We start from the raw sequence: 18,154 nt of genomic DNA, 5'->3' as shown, positions 1-18,154 counted from the left end.
CTCCCTACCCAATCTGCATCAGTGAAGCCTTGAAGCTTCACTCCCTCTGTCTGTCTATACCATAATCCATACTGAGAAGTGACCCTGAGGTATCACAACACATGTTTTGTCACCTTCCAATATAACTTGGTAGGCCTAACCATCACTTGACTAAGCTGGTTAACCGCATAGCACATATCAGGTCATGTGTTCACCAAGTACATGAGTGAACCCACAAGCTTCCTATAAACAATAGCTTCCACTACTTTCTCTGAAGTAACATCTTCCTTCCTCCAGTTACCTGCTAGAGGAGTCTCCATGGGTTTGCTACTCTCCATGTGGAATCTTCTAAGTAGCTCATTGGCATACTTTTCCTGAGACCTAAACAACTCCTCATCTCCCTGTCATACCTCCATGGAAAGAAAGTAATGCATGGGACCCATGTCTTTCATCTCAAACTCTCTTGCAAGGTCCTCCTTGCAAGACTTGATCAACTGATCATCACATGTCAGTATGAGATCATCAACATAAAGTACAATGATGAATAGTTCAACTTCCACCACTATGTGGTACAGATTCGCATTCACTTCACTCTTCGTGAAGCCCAACCCGGTGAATTGGCTATCTATCTTGGTGTACCAAGCACGGGGTGCTTGCTTCAGCCCATACAATACTCTCTTGATCCGACACACATGAAACTCACGGTCAAAGGTATAAAAACCTTCACGCTGGTCTATGTACACCTCTTCATCAATCATGCCATTAAGGAAGGTTGTCTTCACATCCATCTGATGTATCTTCCAACCAATCTACATTGATAGTGAAAAATATAGATATTATTGATGAGTACCTTGCAACAGGAGCAAAGGTCTCATCATAGTCAACCACCTCTACTTGTCAAAAGCCACTGGCCACAAATTTAGCCTTATGCTTCTCGATATGATCCAAATTGGATCCTAGAACACTCTCTAAATTTTCATGAACTCTTCAAAAATTATGCCAAAGGCTACAAATCTTATGAAGATCAAGCTTATCGGAGGTATCCTCGTAACAGTTGCAATTGGTGATCAGCGCAGAGAAACAAGGACCGTCGGTCAAGTGCGTAAACCGTTGGGCCATGGTAACACGTGCTATCACAAATTAGCAAATCTAGAGGTCATTTCCGATATGCGATTAGCGACCCTCAAAGAAGGAAAGGCCCCAAGCACTCGGACCCGAAAAGTCATAAAATGCAATGGATATCATTCCAATTCTGTCAAAAGCGAGGTCCCACAAAAACCAGTAGGATATCGGAAGGGCTTTGTGGTAAGCAGTTTCAGTCGAGTTTCGCTTGATGCCATACAATGGTTGCCATGCGTCTGGTGAAAGAGAGAGAAAACCGCTCACAACGGACGGATAAACATCATGTTACCTATCCGCACGATATGGATGATGACCGTAGGATTTGGAGGCTCCAGATCAATGATAGAGACTTGTTCCAATGGATGACCGGATTTAACGAGGTTAACAGGCAGAGTTGTATAGGATTTGAACTCTGATATGGACGATGCGTTGGCAGAAGGTCGTGTTTCGCAGGCATTCTTGGAGTTAACGGTAAAAACAGTCGTTTTGAGTATGTCCAAGAGAACTGACACTCATCTGTTATGAAATAGGTGGCCACCTCCCTGTGAGGTGTTATATAGTGACTGATGACGTAGGACAGAGGGATTAATATGGACAGAGGTAGGGGAACCGGAAAGCCGAGAAGTGAAAACGAACAGTCAAGAAGCAGATTGGCTTTAAAGCCATAAACTGACAAGAGAGTAGTAAGTAGAGCCAAAATCAAAGCGAAGAAGCCAAGCTGACCTACAGAAGCAAAGGTAGCATCGAGCCAGAGTCAGGACAAATACAAAAAGAGTCAGAGAGTCAGTGTGCTCCAGAGAAGGCTTGAGAGGTTCAAGTGCACTCATTTGTAATGCCTGTCATGTATGAGTCTTAGATTGGGCTCATACTACTGTGACCAATAGAGGTCGAGAGTCAGTAAGGAGAGTCTGTGTACTCCAGAGAGTTGGGGGATCCAAGTGCATTCTTACTGATTTATATATGTTGAGTGAGACTCAAATTGAGCTCATTGTTGTAAAAACTCTACTTGAAAACATAATAGAGAGGCCACCACTGAAGGCTGGACCAGGAGACGTAGCCCAGGAGTATTAAGTGAACTCCTTATTAAACTTGTTGTGTTTATATGTTTTCCTGTTATGTTTTCTTTAACTGCTTGAGTGCCTATGTATTTCGCAATCTTATAGATCCGTTGCATAAAATAACATAGGAACATCCATGCACATGAGTCTATAATACCTTATTGTTTGTCTTAGATCAATTTCAGATCAAGTGGTATCAGAGCTCTAGGTTGCTAAGGTAGACAAGCTTGTGTTGGATTTTTTTGTTGAATGCTAACTAGGACAAAGCTCAAATTAGGAGAAGGAGAGTCGGTTGAAGCTAACCTAGAAATTGGAAGAGTCTATCCTAAGAGGAAAATGGCAGAAGAAACTCCCTTGGAATCAGACTCCCAGTTCACGGACAGTTTCATGACCATGAGAGCCATGGTAGAGGAATGTATAGAGAATTTAAGAAAGGTAGAGATGAAGATTCATCAAACTCCAAACAAGATAAAGGAGTAGAAGAATATCTCCTCAATGACCATTCTAAAGGCAAGGGGAAAGAAGAAAAGCTTCCCACACCTCCTAATAGCCCTGAAAATAAAAAGAAAACATATTTGATTAAATTAGATGATAAATTTGATTTGTCGATATATGATGGAGAGTTGAATGCAGAGAAGCTGGATAATTGGATTAGACATATTGATGTATATTTCAGGGTACAGAGCATTGATTCAGACAAAAGTAAGTTTTAGTTGGCTAGCCTACACCTTGGAGGCACTGCCTTAGTATGGTGGGAAGGAAGGACACAAGCTGACATGAATAAGCATGGTAAAATCCTTTCTATCTGGAGTGAATTTGTTTCTGCAATTAAAAAATAGTTCTATCCACTAGCTTATATGCAGCAAGCTATGATGAGTTGAAAAAATCTTCGACAATTAAAAGGGAAAAGTGTACAAGGCTACAACTAAGAATTTAGAAAAAGAGTTTTGATTCTAGGAATTTCTTTAGACTCACCTGAAACTCTGCTGAAATATATAGGTGGTCTACACAGCTATTTAAAGCACATCATTCTCATGTTTAATCCCACTAGCATAGATGAGGTATCTGTTCAGGCTACACATCCAGAGGCTAGAGGCAACAATGTGAACCCAAAAGTTGGGGTATCATCAAAACCCACTGCAAGCAAGAACAAGGAAAAGAGAAAGCAGAAATGGAAAGAGAATAAGACAAATGTTGTACAAAAGACCAAACCTTCATGCACTCACTACAAGAAGGATGGGCATGATGATGAACACTGATGAATTCTACATCTAGAGCTGAGACCCAAGAAGTTCGATGGCAAAAAGAAGAAGACTGCTATAGCTACTCAAAAAGATTTGGGGTCAGACTCAGGGGATGAAACATCGATCACAACCATGGGTATAAGAGGTTGTCCGCTTTAGAGAATGCAGAAATCAAGAAGCAGGTATAGGAGCTACTCGAGAAAGGGTTCATAAGGCCTAGCACATCACCATGTCGGTCTCCAATTGTCTTGGTGAGAAAGAAAGATGGCTCATGTAGAATGTGCATTGATTACCGAGCACTGAATAAGACAACGATAAAAAATCGTTATCCCCTTCCTCGCATAGATGATCTACTAGATTAGTTGAAAGAAGTTGTTTACTTTTCTGAGTTGGACTTGCATAGTGGCTACCATCAGGTCAGAGTTACATAGCAAGATGCATGGAAGACTGCTTCCAAAATAAAGCAGGGATTGTATGAGTGGCTAGTTATGCGTTTTGGCTTAACTAATGCTCCTGCTACTTTCATGAGAGTAATGAATGATATAATCAGGCCTTTTATTGATGATTTTATCATTCTATATTTAGATGACATTATTATATTTAGTAAAACATGGGAAGAACATTTGAAGCATGTAAAATAGACTCTAGATGTTTTGAAAAGAGAAAACCTCTATGTTAAGCTCTCAAAATGTGAATTTGGGAAAACATCTTTGAATTATTTGGGTCATATTGTAGGGGGTGGTGAATTGAAGATAGATCCCTCTAAGGTTGCAGTCATTATAAACTGGCCTAAACCCAAATCTGCTACAGAAGTTAGAAGCTTCCTAGGAGTCGCATAGTATTGGAGAAAGTTTATTGCTAACCTTCCCTTGATTGCAGCTCCCTTGCATGCTTTAACAAGATTGAACAAGGTGTTTCAGTGGGGAGGCAAACAGCAGAAAGCCTTCGACACCTTAAAAGAAAATATTAGTACAGCACCAGTACTAGCACTGCCCGATCTTCAAAGACCCTTTGAGATTGAAACAAATGCCAATGACTATGCCATGGGAGCAGTGTTGATGCAGCACGGTAAACCCATATGTTATCATTCTTTGACATTTAATTCTACAGTAGTTAATTATCCCACATATGATAAGGAATTGTATGCATTAGTACAGAGTGTGAAAAAGTGGAAACATTATTTAATGGGCAAAGAGACAGTTATACATACTCATCATCAACCACTTCAATATTTACACTCACAAACTAAGTTGTAGCAATCAAGACACTATAGGTGGATGGGTTTTCTACAACAGTTTCATGTTGTCATCAGATATAAAAAGGGCATACACAATAAAGTCGCAGATATGTTGTCTAGGCCAATCATAAATGCATCTACTATACTTAAGCATAACTCAGTATTGCATGAAAGCTACATTGAACAGTATGCTCAAGATATAGATTTTAAAGATGTATATGGAACTTTATGTCTTGGAAAACAAGTAGAAGAATTGGATTATCATGTTAAGGACCGACTCTTGTATCATTTTGGAAAGTTATGCATTCCTCAAACCAAAAGAGTAAAGATAATTCGAGAAGCATACACTTCTCTAATATCAGGTCACTTTGGTGTAAGTAAAACAGTTGCACAGCTACAAAGATTTTGTTATTGGCCAAAAATGAATGAAATAGTTTCTAGATATGTAGGAGGGTGTACCATGTGTGCTAAAAGCAAGCCCTAGACTTGTACACTCCACTACCAGTTCCTTCTCATCCTTGGGAAAGTGTTTCCATGGACTTTGTTGGGGGACACCTAAATCTAGAAAAGGTCGTGACTATTGATATTTTATTGTGGATCGGTTCAACAAAATGTGTATTTTAATACCCTGTAACAAATAGATTACAGCTGAACAAATAGCAAAGTTGTTATTTCAGCATGTATGGGTTCATTTTGGATTACCCACTTCCATTGTATCTGATCGAGATTCCTGATTTGTTGGGAAATTTTGGTCGAGTCTATGGGAATTGATGGACACCATACTAAATAAGAGCACAACGTTTCATCCACAAACAGATGGCAAAGCAGAAGTGGTCAACCGGACAGTGATCCAGTTGCTCAGAGGCTATTGTAGCAAGCATCCCAAGCTTTGGGATGAACATCTATGTTATGTGCAACATGCTTACAACCATGCTAAACATTCTTCTACACAGAGATCTCCTTTTAAGACCTATTTTGGTTTCACACCAAGGTCTCCCTTGGATTTTGTCTTTGGTAAAGACATAGTGGTTGATGGACATAGTGATGTGGGCAAAGAAACCAAGCTCATTGAAAAAATCCAAGAAATTCACCAGGCAGTGTAGGAACAGCTGGAAAAGAACCAAGCCAAGCACAAGGCAAGGCATGATAAGCATCGGATTGAACATAGTTTCCAATTTGGTGATCATGTCTGGCTATATATCAGCAAAGACAGAATGCAAGGTGAAGCTAAGAAGCTGAAGCTAATAAGGTATGGAGCTTTCAAGATACTTGAGAAAATTGGTGAGAATGCTTTTCGCCTTGATTTTCCAGCTTACATGCACATCTATTTGGTAGTTAATGCAGAAAGCTTGAGACTATTTGAACCTTCATTGATTGAGGTCCCGAAGAGCAGAGTCAATTGCCTTCTATTGATAATTTGTTGCCTGAATATCTCAATGAGTTGCAGGAAGATAAATTCTAGACAAGAAGGTGAGAACTATGTGCAGAGGGGATGTTGAGTACCTCAGGATTGGACTCAAAGGTTCAAAACCAAGCAGTGGAAAATGGATAGAAATTGGGCAAGCGAGGAATCTATACCCTCATTTGGTTGATGCTTAAAAAACCAACTTTTGGTGGTCCAAAAGCTTTTTCAGTGGGAAGGCCGTGATCCAAATTGGATCCTAGAACACTCTCTAATTTTTCATGAACTATTCAAAAATTATGCCAAAGGCTACAAATATTTTGAATATCAAGCTTATCGGAGGTATCCTCGTAAAAATTGCAATTGGTGATCAACGTGAAGCAATGAGGACCATCGGTCAAGCACACAGACCGTTGACCCATGGTAACGTGTGCTATCGCAAATTAGAAAATCTAGAGGTCATTTCAAGAAACGGGGGTCGTTTCTGATAAGTCACTAATTGCATATCGCAAGGCAAACCCCTCAAAGAAGGAAAGGCCACAAGCACCCAGACCCGAAAAATCATAAAATGCAACGGATATTGTTCTGATTCTCTCAAAAGCGGGGTCCCATAAAAATCGCCAGGATATCGGAAGGGATTCAAGCGGTAAGCGGTTTAGGCCGAGTTCCAACCGATGCCATACAATGGTTGCCACGCATCTGGTGGAAGAGAGAGAAAATCACTCACATCGGATGGATAAACATCATGTTACTTATCTACCCAATATGGACGATGACCGTAAGATTTGGAGGCTGCAGATCAGCGGCAGAGACATGTTCCGATGGATGACCGGATTTGACGAGGTCAACAAGTAGAGTTGTATAGGATTTGAAGTCCGATATGGATGATGCATTGGTAGAAGGTCGTGTTTCGCGAGCATTCTTGGAGTTAACGGTAAAAACAGTCATTTCGAGTATGTCCAAGAGAACTGACACTCATCTGTTATGAAATAGGTGGCCACCTCCCTATGAGGCGTTATACAGTGACTGATAATGCAGGATAGAGGGATTAAAATGGACAGAGGCAGGGGAACCAGAAATCTGGGAAGCAGAAACGAACAGTCAAGAAGCAAATTGGCTTTTAAAGTCACAAACTGATAGAGAGAGTAGTAAGCAGAGCCAAAAGTAGAGAGAAGAAGCCGAGCTAACCTACAAAAGCAAAGGTAGCATCGAGCCAGAGTCAGGACAGAGACAGAGAGAGTCAGAGAGTCTGTGTGCTCCAGAGAAGGCTTGAGAGGTTCAAGCGCACTCCTCTGTAATGCTTGTCATGTATGAGTCTCAGATTGGGCTCATACTACTATGACCAATAGAGGTTGAGAGTCAGTAAGGAGAGTCTGTGTACTCCAGAGATTTGGGGGACCCAAGTGCAGTCTTACTGATTTATATTTGTTGAGTGAGACTCAAATTGAGCTCATTTTTGTAAAAACTCTGCTTGAAAACATAATAGAGAGGCCACCACTAAAGGCTGGACCAGGAGACATAGCTCAGGAGTATTAGGTGAACTCCTTATTAAACTTGTTGTTTTTATATTTTTTCCTGTTATGTTTTCTTTAACTGCTTTAGTGCCTGTGTATTTGGCAATCTTATTGATCTGTTGCATAAAATAACATAGGCACATCCATGCACATGAGTCTGTAATACCTTATTGTTTGTCTTAGATCAATTTCAAATCACCACACTACCATTTGCAGTTTTCTTTACCTTGTAAATCCAATGGGAACTCACCACTCCCTTGTCTTCTGGTCTCGAGACAATATCCCAAACATTGTTACGAACTATGAAGTCATACTCCTCCACCATGGCGTCAACGCAAACCAGTTGCTGCAGTGCTTCCTTAAAGGAATATGGCTCTGTCACAACATATTGACCCATAAGAGCCATGTATTCAATGTACCTCTCAAGTGACCTCCTATACCTGCGCTGATAAGTGGGTGCTCCCACATTCTCCCGTGCATCATCCAACAATCTATCAGCCTCTTTGGTGCACTTTCTTCCCTCTCTCGAAGACTCTACCTGAGTGGATGTCTCCATTGTTGGATCCTCTGCATGTAGCTACTCCACATCAATTTGAGGCTCCTCAACCTTAGGAGCCAAAAGCTCCTCATTTACATGTAGCTCAAGCTCCCTCTCAAAGGAAACTCGCATGGACTTCTCCTCATCAAATCTGACATCCCTGCGAACCAGTGTCATCATGTCGGTCGGAAAGTACACCCAATAGTTGTGAGGTGTATCAGTGTACCCCACAAATATCTCCAACTCTATTGTTGGCTCAAGCTTCTTCCATACATCTTTAGTCACATGGAAATATACCGATGACTCAAAAATCCTTAAGTGACCAACATCTGGCCTCTTACCGGAATAAGCCTCCTTTGGTGGCTTCATCTCAATTATCCAATGTGAGTTATGGTTCTGAACATAAACCGTTGGGTTGCATGCCTCAGCCCACAAGTGTAGTGGTAGGCCTTGATCATGCAACATCACCCTCGCTTCCCCTACTATGCTTCTATTCTTCCTCTTGGCCACCTCATTCTACTAAGGGTTATGGGGTGTCGTCAACTCCCGTTTAATTTCTTCCATTGCACAAAAGTTCTTAAACTCGGTTGAGACATACTCACCACCATTATCACTCCGTAGATATTTAACCTTCTTGCTAGAATCTTTCTCCACTAATTCTTTAATCTCATAAAACTTTGTGAAAGTTTGATCCTTTTTCTGCATGAAAAATGTTCATGATTTACAAGAATAGTCATCAACAAATATAACATAATACCTGTGTTTGGCCGTGGATGTTGTCGAGAATGGTCCACACACATCTGAATGGACTCGCTCTAGAATAGTCTCTTCTTGACTGTCTCTGTCGTGAAAAGAATACTTGGTGTATTTTCCCGAAGTACACCCCTTGCATGTATCAACTTTCTCAAGCGTATCTTTAGGAAGACCATTAGAGATCTGTTGCACTATTTTCAAAGCCCCATGATGCAAGTGGCCCAATCGCTTGTGCTACAACTCGCTAATGTCTCATCTCTGCACCCTTTCTACTTTTGTGCTCAAAGCAGCATACTCATCTACCTCCATCTTATAGAGATTCTTCACCTGAATCCCTATCTTCTTTGCTTGACCCGTGGCTATGTGTCGAAGGAATGCATTTTCTTTCTAGAATATCACACCATAACCTCTATCCTCAACCATGGCAATGGACACCAAGTTCTTCTTCGGCCCGAACACATACATAACATTCTTCAAGGATAGTGGAGCACCATGCTCCCTCTGAAAAAGTAATCGTTCCCACTCTATTAACACTATACTTCCCGTTGTCACCCATCTCGATATGCATCTTGAGATCTTTCTCCTCCAAGTCACTGAATAACTCTTTCTCACCAGTCATGTGGAATGAAGCTCCATTGTCTCAGTACCATACACTTCCCATCATTGATGAAACCATGCATGAAATGAGTGAAAATTCCAATTCAAATTGAGAGGCAAAATCCTCACCCACCGCTCCTCCTGAGGACTTCTTATTGGACTTCTTGAGTGGACAATTTGTAGAAAAATGGCCTAGCTCATGACAATGAAAGCACTTAACTTTCGTCATGTCTTTCTTCTTACCTCCATGATAAGAATCCGATTTGGAATGGGAAGCTTTCCCTTTCCCCTTCTTCGCCTTAGTCACTAAGGCACAACTCTCTTCATCACAAGTCTTTGATGAAGAGTCATCCATGGTGATCCTCCTGATCTCCTCCTACATCAAATCTAATCACAGTCATTCCCAATCCGGTAGCTTCTCCCGACCATTGACAGAGTCCTGATAACTATGCCAACTCTTTGGGAGTCCTAGAAGAGAAATAATCACCATATCATCCTCGGCAACCATGATTCCAACACTTCCATGTTCATCACGACATTGAGTGAACTTGGTCAACTATTTTGGAATCATCTTGCCTTTCTCCCTTGATTTTTTGAATTTTGTACTTCAGTTCCAATTTCCTTTGGTCATTTTTGTTCGGATACAAGTCTGTCAATGCTTTCCACATATCGTATGGAGTTTCCTTGCCATGGAGACTCGAGACAATGTGGTCTCGAACTCTCTCAAGTATTATCTGCCTCGCCTTCGCCACACACTTCTTCCATTCAACCAAATTTTGTATATCCGATGTTGCTAGTTTAAGAATTTATTGGTCAATGAATTCCTTCAAGACATTATCCTCTAGCACAACCTCCATTTTGTCCCTCTACGCTATATAATTTGAACTGCCTTCCAAGGCATACTCGAGCCACAACCCAGAGAATGCAATCTGTCGATCCTAAAGTATGTATTGCAAATTCAAATTTCATATGTAACCCAAAACTCAAAACTTAGAAATCTCCTCTAGTATATTGAATTCAACTCCAATACCATGTATAATTTCCTTTAGATTCACAAGCTTATGTAATGTACTAAAAAAAAAGACAAGAATCTACCTCTACTTTCAATGGGCGGAATCCAATAGAGAAATGAAAACAATATGGACAAGAAGAAGATAAATCAATGACACATAACACAATAATTATATGGGGAAAGTCATTGCTCAAAACCTCGCTATCTGTATTGCATATATTAGAAATATGAGTGAAGATACAAAGCTTGTTCTCACTAGAATAATTCCGTACAAGTATGCTCAACTCTCTTAGCTCACAAGCTAGCTCTTAGCCAACACTTAGCCAATTTTGTATCTCTCCAAGATCCTAATCTCTTGCATAATTCCTAGGATGAATATCTTGTATTTAAAGGGAATTCATGCTTCCAAAACTGTGCAATCCAAACATAGGATAAATCTCTGATGCATGCATGATATTTACACTCCAGTAAATAATACCATTGATAGGACATTGTCTCTACACTCTACTATCAGTTGGGTCTTTCTCTGAACTAATATGCATGATTTTCTCATTAGGGAATGTTTAGTTAACTGGAGTAGCACTAGTGCACCAACTACCTTTTAGTCCTCTATTAGTTCCAATAACAAGTTAGAACTAATTTAACTGAACTTAACTCAGTAAACTGAGTGATCTAATTTCCAACTCAATTTAAACTCATATTGGACCCCTAAAACTTAGGGAGAACATATGCATGACTATATAAAGACTTCCAACTCGAAATTCCTAAGATAATTAAGTTAGTTAATCTTAATTAACTATTTACAAGTTGTTATGAGAATAGAATTCGATTTTAATTCTGAGTTTAATTCAAGGACAAATTAAACTGTAATTTCTTATTGCCATTTCTCAGCATTTGGAAAGGAATTTAGGCTCCCTGACTTATAATAACCACATTGATCAAATCTATTACCATTTTACTACTACCCTTTCCACCACCATTAGCAATTTCTCTAATAATACTTTGTATAAGAAAAATAATATAACTTCCAATCCTTCGTATGACGAAGACTGTAAAATTGCAAGGAAAGCAATCAAAGATGCCCCTAATGAAAGAATTAAGCTCTAGAATATAAGTATATACAAAGCCCTCATTAAGAATAAGAAGAGTTCATATATTAATAAGATACAAGATCATATTCTCCACCTTTCTAATGTTGCGCCAAAAAAGTTTTGGCAGAATCTGCTTGTTCATAAAACTAAAGATAATCATTCTATCCCCCTAGAAAATTGGGATAACTATCTTAAGAAGTTGTATGACTCTCTAGAAACCATGGGCACCATCTTAAACACCCCTATTAAGGATGATATTTTTTCTCTAGAAGATGTTGAGTCTAGAATTAATAAGCTCACTAATAGGAAAGCCAAAGATATTGAAGGTTACCAAGATAAGATCTTTAAAATTGGAAAATCTATCCTCATTCCTCATCTCCACAAGCTTCTCAATTTGATTGTAAAGCATGGCTTCCCTAATATTTGGATGCAAAGCCGTATTTGTTATGTGGAATTTTGCATCTGCGGATAAATACTAATTCCCTAGGTAGGTAGCTATACCTAGAACAACAGATTTAAAGTGCTTATCCTTTTTCTATAGACGATTAATAAGACAAGGGAATCAAAGGACCGACTTATTCTTTCTCTTTCCTTTTGTCTCCTTTTTATGGCTCCCGTCACTCCTTCTCAAACTTAACTCACTCACTCAAAAGTACTTGCAATCATAAATAGAAGACATAGAACCAATCAAAGCAAGAGATCTATCGACTATAAGTAAATGGAATCGGATACATTCACGCATATAAACATCATGTATCAAGATAATCATATGGAAAAAGGTGTAAACAAGTTTATTAAGTAGAAGGAAGAATTACAACCATGAAGTCTGATCCATTGTCACTCTTCCAGCTTGGGTTCAAACCAACATCACATTAATAGCACAACACTCCAAAAGCATAACAATACTTGCTTATAATCTCAATCCTCATACAAACAATATCTCCTTACAAATTCTTAAAGTCCAGCCCTTGATCACTTAGATGAGTGCTCAATTTATAGGCAAATCGAGGAGGTTTGGTCATAAATGAGGGTATTGAATGACCTTCCAAAGTTAGAGTTAGTTTCCATGGAGGAAGGGATGAGAGGATAAGAGTTTACTTAACTCATTCCCTATCCAATTTCGAGCTCATAGGAGATGATAAGTGTGGGAATCTTCTAGATGGCTCCAGAAGATAAGAATATTCCCAGAACCCTATGATGATTTCGCTCAAACTCACCCAACAAAGGTCAAAGTGGGCCTAAGTTCTCTGGAAATCACCCTGACATGGGCCTACCTGCACTGAAGTGCACTTACCCTTGACCAAGGTTGTGCTGGTCCCTCAAGGAGGTAATTCTGGAGGGCTTCAGGCCAAGAAACTCTTAGGTAAGGAGGCATTCAAAGTGGTGACATGCAAAGGGAATGTAGCAACTAAAATAGGGTTTGATGAGCCCTAATGGTACTGATCTGAATGATGGGAGTGATGTGACCAAATGGATCTATAACAGTATTGTGCCTATCTTCAAAAACGGGGACAAAAGTTTTCCCTCTAACTACAAGACCATTATGATTAGCCACATCCTACCTAAGCTTTATGGGTTCATTCTAGAAAAAAAGCTTAGTCTTTGGCTTGAGAACCAAGGTAAAAGTGTTAAAGGGAAAGTTGGTTTTAGGAGGCATCACTTGACCATTGGCCACCTTGTCACCCTTAGGATCATCGTAAAGGAATTTCACAATAGTAAAACCGATCTCTTCTATTGTTTGTGGACTTTAGAAAAGCTTTCGACACTATCCCCCAAGATAAACTATGGGAGAGGCTTGAAGAGATCATGGTTCCTTCTGAACTGAGGATTGTTGTGAGCCGCCTTTACGAGACTGTTATTGCTAAGCTTAAGACCAACGAAGGGTGGTCTAAAGATATTAAATGTAATATCGGGGTTAAGTAAGGCTGCCCCCTTTCTGTTGGATGGATAAATCGATCTTGCAAACAAGAACGATCTCCCTAGTATCAGAAGATAGTCTAGCAACAAACGAAGAAACAAACCTATCTTTCTCTAGACATATGCTATTTATAACTAAATACTACAAAGGTGTTAAGATCCTACCTTATATCCAATTCTTATTCGTGGTAGTCATCCTATAGTCGTTCGAAAGAGTTACATTTGAAGACCTGCAATCATAAACAAGCAAATATTAAATAGCACCTGCATAGCAAATATTATAAATCATATCTATTATGGTGATCAAGGAATCCATAAAATAAACCATGAATTAACAACTTATTGAGAAAAACAAATATATTTGTACTAACTTTGAATAGTAGAAGAACCTTACAACCTTTTCAGCCTTGATGTTGAACAAGTTATTCATGGGGTCCGAAATAGGAATTTCCTTTACTTTGACAAGTCTTGCACTCTTTCAAATGACATCTTAGAGGTATGTAATTTCTCCTCATAAAAACTCAACTAAAGAAGACTAAGTTCCAACAGAATTTCACCTAAAAAAATACTAAGGTTATAACTCTCAAGTAACCAGCCCAATGCTTCTTTTTATAGTGTAGACGAGGAGGTTACAGGTCCACCTATGAAGGGATAGAATCCTCCTTCAAAGGGATAAGCTCCTCACATCAAGGGGTTAGCTCCTTAAGGTATGGGATACATGAACCTTAAAAGAGCGAACTTGCCACCTCAAGATTCCTTCCAGAAGCTTCTAGAAATAACTAAAAGTGAGTTTTTCATAGTATACTCGTACCTTTTTAACTTTTACAGGGGTCTGCACCTTTAACACAGAGACAGTGTAGTCAAGTGTGCAGGAGACATGACCATTAGATGCGGGACCGCAGGTAAGACAAAGAGAAAGTGCGGAACCAGAGTTTTAAAGACTTTTGAGAGCTTTTCTCTTATTTTCCAGACTTGATATGAGGAACTAATGCTTTAGACTTGCAGAGGAGGAAAGTATGAGTGGTAATGAACTCACACAGATAGCAGAATGTCAAGGTGACAATTTTTAGTGCAACAGATTGCCCCCTAAAGTGCAAAGTGTGTAATAGATGAAGATAGAGTCTGTCATGTATGAAGAGTGAATTACTTTATCATTTCAAGGATCATCTTGTGGACGCCCCAGTCAAAACCTGTAAAAGCATTCAATGCAAAATATATATATGTAGACATATCATCGCTGAGGTAGGCATTCCCATACTCACATCAAAACTAACTAGAAAACTGACTAAACTGTTCTAATATAGGAATGATTTTGTAATACATCAAGAGTATAGACATGTGTAGACACAGTATAGATGCAGCCATCTGTTTATGAATAGTCCACTGTATAATGAATAACAAAATTCCTCACAGCTTGGATGGTAGAAACTAGATCCAGGGTCTTGATTTCCACTTTCTGAACTGGTACGATTCTATCCATGTGAATGAATGTGTCGAAATCGAACATGGTAGAAACCACTTGATTACCAGTCAATGATGTGGACTGTTAACAAGTGTGAGAGAAACCACCAGTAATGTCAATGGCTCTCAAAGTACCCAGTACAATCCATGAAATGTGAATAAATGAGTTGAAGTCAAACATGTCATAGAATCATTCGATCGAAGGTCAATGATGCAACCTATTGTCAAAAGCAAGAAAGATGCCATTAGGGCATGCAGTTTTCAAGGCACTGACAATTTCTAGATCAACTTCCTAGATAACAAGTTGAAGTCAATAGAAAGCGATCCGTCGTAGGCAAGCCCACAACACGAAATCATAGATCAAGTTTTGAAGAAATATATTGGCAAGGACTAACTCAGGAATGGTAAAAATGGATGACAGATATTTCACAGGTGAATGGTTTGTTTGAACTGTTCTCTTGAACACATAACGACACTGCAAATGGCTTGGTGACAATTGACCCAAAGCTAATACCCAGAAATTGGCTGAAGACTTTCAATGTGGTTTGATTAACTGTTAGGCAAAGGATTTTCCCAACCCAGGTGAAAAAAAATTGTCGTGTTCAAGAGTGGTTGATGGCTTTTTTGAAAAAACAAAGTGTAAAAAATAGGTTCATTTTTCTCTCTTTTCCCCCACCATTTCTGGCAAGTACCTCTTTATTTTTGACAAGCTTGAGGAGGATAAAATTTGCTTGTTTATAAGCACATCCTTTGTATGAGTCCAACTTAGTTTAAAATTCGAACCCTAAGAAGGAGTGGTTCGTTCCTGTTTAAAATTGAACCGGTCCTTTACTGTTAAATTTTAACGAGTCTAGTATAGGAAAAGCTCGGTGTTTTTCAATTTTAGGGAGTCAGAAGAAAAACTTAAGAAAACTCCACAGGGGTACTTTTTCGTAAAATAATCCCTCAAGTCCTAAAAAGGATAAAATAATACGGGAGGGATGACATTTCCAATACTTTAACGAGCTGGAAAAGACAAGCGCTCGACAATCTTTTCATTTTTAACGAGTCTGAAAAGGGTTTAAAGAGGACTCTATTGACCGTAACTAGTCAACATATACCTTTTTCGTAAATAGTCCATTTCAGTCCGTAAAAGGGGTAAACTTATACTGAAGGGACGATTATTCATGTATTTTAACGAGTTCGAACAATCAAGTGCTTGGCAATCTTTTCAATTTTCGAGAGTCTGAAAAGAGCTTAAAGAGGACTCCAATGTTTCGCTTTTTCCTAAATTTTTGAAAGAGTCTGAAGAAGTGATAAAAGTATTCTCTTTGTTGAAAAATGATCAATTTTCCCGAACAATCCAATATTCTGCACAAAAACTCAAAACATTACACATCCCTGTTTAAGATAAATAAAAATGTTTTAAAAATTTACCTTTTTAAAGTGAAAAATAAATAAATTAAAAATTCATTTATTCGAAAAAACTTATAAAATGGGCTTTTCTAACTTCATTTTTCCCATTTGAGTTCAGAGTGAGAAGTGAGAGCTTTTGGGTAAAAAAAGTTCCTGTAAATATTCTGGAAAATCAGTCAGTTGGAAACGAAAACCGACAGCTCTAGGTAATCCATGTCCTCCTTAACTTGCATTTCATCTGTTTACATTTCATTTTTAGGCTTTAAATTTGAATTTTAAAAGAAAATTAGGTTTAAAAAATCGCTCGCGGGGGTCCACAGGTGCAACATGCAGGCCCTGCGGAGCCAAACTTTTTATATAAAGAAAAAGGTCGCAGGTCATCACCTATTGCTCACAACCCATGCAGACCTATGCACTGTTTGTAAGTAGCGGGTGCAGACCTCGTGGAATGAATTTTAAAACTTAAATTTCTCCAAATTTGCCCAAAATTTGCCCAAAATTTTTCGAACAAGCTTGTTCTAATATCTCTTTTTATGCATTATAGGACATTCAAAATGCTTATTTGGCGAGAACACAAGCATGAGGATGTAGATTATGCTGCAATGAATGATATGCTCACATTGCAAGCATTGAGAGCATGTGGATTGTATAGGTTCTGGGCCATACAGGGCATGAGGGCCCAAGTAGACCTCTTGATATGGCTAGTAGACAGATGGAACACACAGGACGAGTGCTTTGTGATTGGTGGTCACCGGCTCGAAATCAAGCTGGAGGACATATACTTTTTGACTGGTTTGTCCAAGAGGGGTGAACAATTATCTCTTTTCGGGACTAGGCCAGGTGGCCAGTCTGTCGCTAGTCTCCAATTGGAGTTTTGCGATGATCAAGCAGACCCCAAGGATAAACGGATTGATATTAAAAATATCAACCGTCCTGAGCTTAAAGTTATTGCATTCACTGTTACCAGTCTATACGGGAGTGCAACATTCCATGTGGCTACTAGATCCCAGATGCAGATGGCTATAGACTGTTTTCGAGGCACCATATCCAACTGGTGTGAGGCTATGTTCACAAATGTGAAAGGCCAACTAACCAGAGCAAAGAATGGACAGTTGAAAAACTTTGGATATCGATTTATCATAGTCAGCTTTGCTCTAGAGAGGATCCCCATGTTAGCCCCGCAACATATTCCTGTTGATGTTGGTATTCCTCGAGACCCTAGAATGGTTCGTTGGGTTGCTTTGATGGCTGTCACCCTGAGGAGGGCACAGAGGTTGTTCGATTTCCGCCTGAATATTTTTGTTGGTTAAACAACCAACTTTTTGTGATTCAGGACTTTCCATATGCCGGGATGGATTACCGCGGCGACCTAGACATGATTCTTCCACCAGGAGAACAATGTGATGATTCAGGTAAAAACCATTTTCGACACTTTCTAAGTTTTATTTTTTTTTTTTATTTTAAATCATCCAAAACTGATAATCAAAAATTTAAATGTAGATGTGGGTCCACGATGACCAGCCACTCTCCAACCTTACGAGAGGAGACACCCAGCTGTAGCAGCACCAGCCCCATAGGACCAATCAGCAAAGATCCTAACCGATTTGGAGCATCATCTAGAGTGCTTGACACTAGATATTCCAGAGACTAATAGAGATGATATTCCACTTAGGTTATAGAGATATGTGATTGGGGTCCCAAGACCTTTTAGGAGGTTCCTATGTAGGGTGGCTCGAGCAATAGTTTCTTATCATGATCATCACCATGGATAGGATGATCGATTTTGTGGACTCACGACATTTTTGTCTTTTTGTATTATCATTTTTGCCGACCA

Source organism: Pinus tabuliformis, chromosome X (assembly GCF_031772625.1).
Source record: "Pinus tabuliformis cultivar Carrire ecotype Pingquan chromosome X, CPIR1, whole genome shotgun sequence".
In the NCBI taxonomy this organism is placed as follows: Eukaryota; Viridiplantae; Streptophyta; class Pinopsida; order Pinales; family Pinaceae; genus Pinus; species Pinus tabuliformis.
This window is presented reverse-complemented; position numbering follows the sequence as displayed.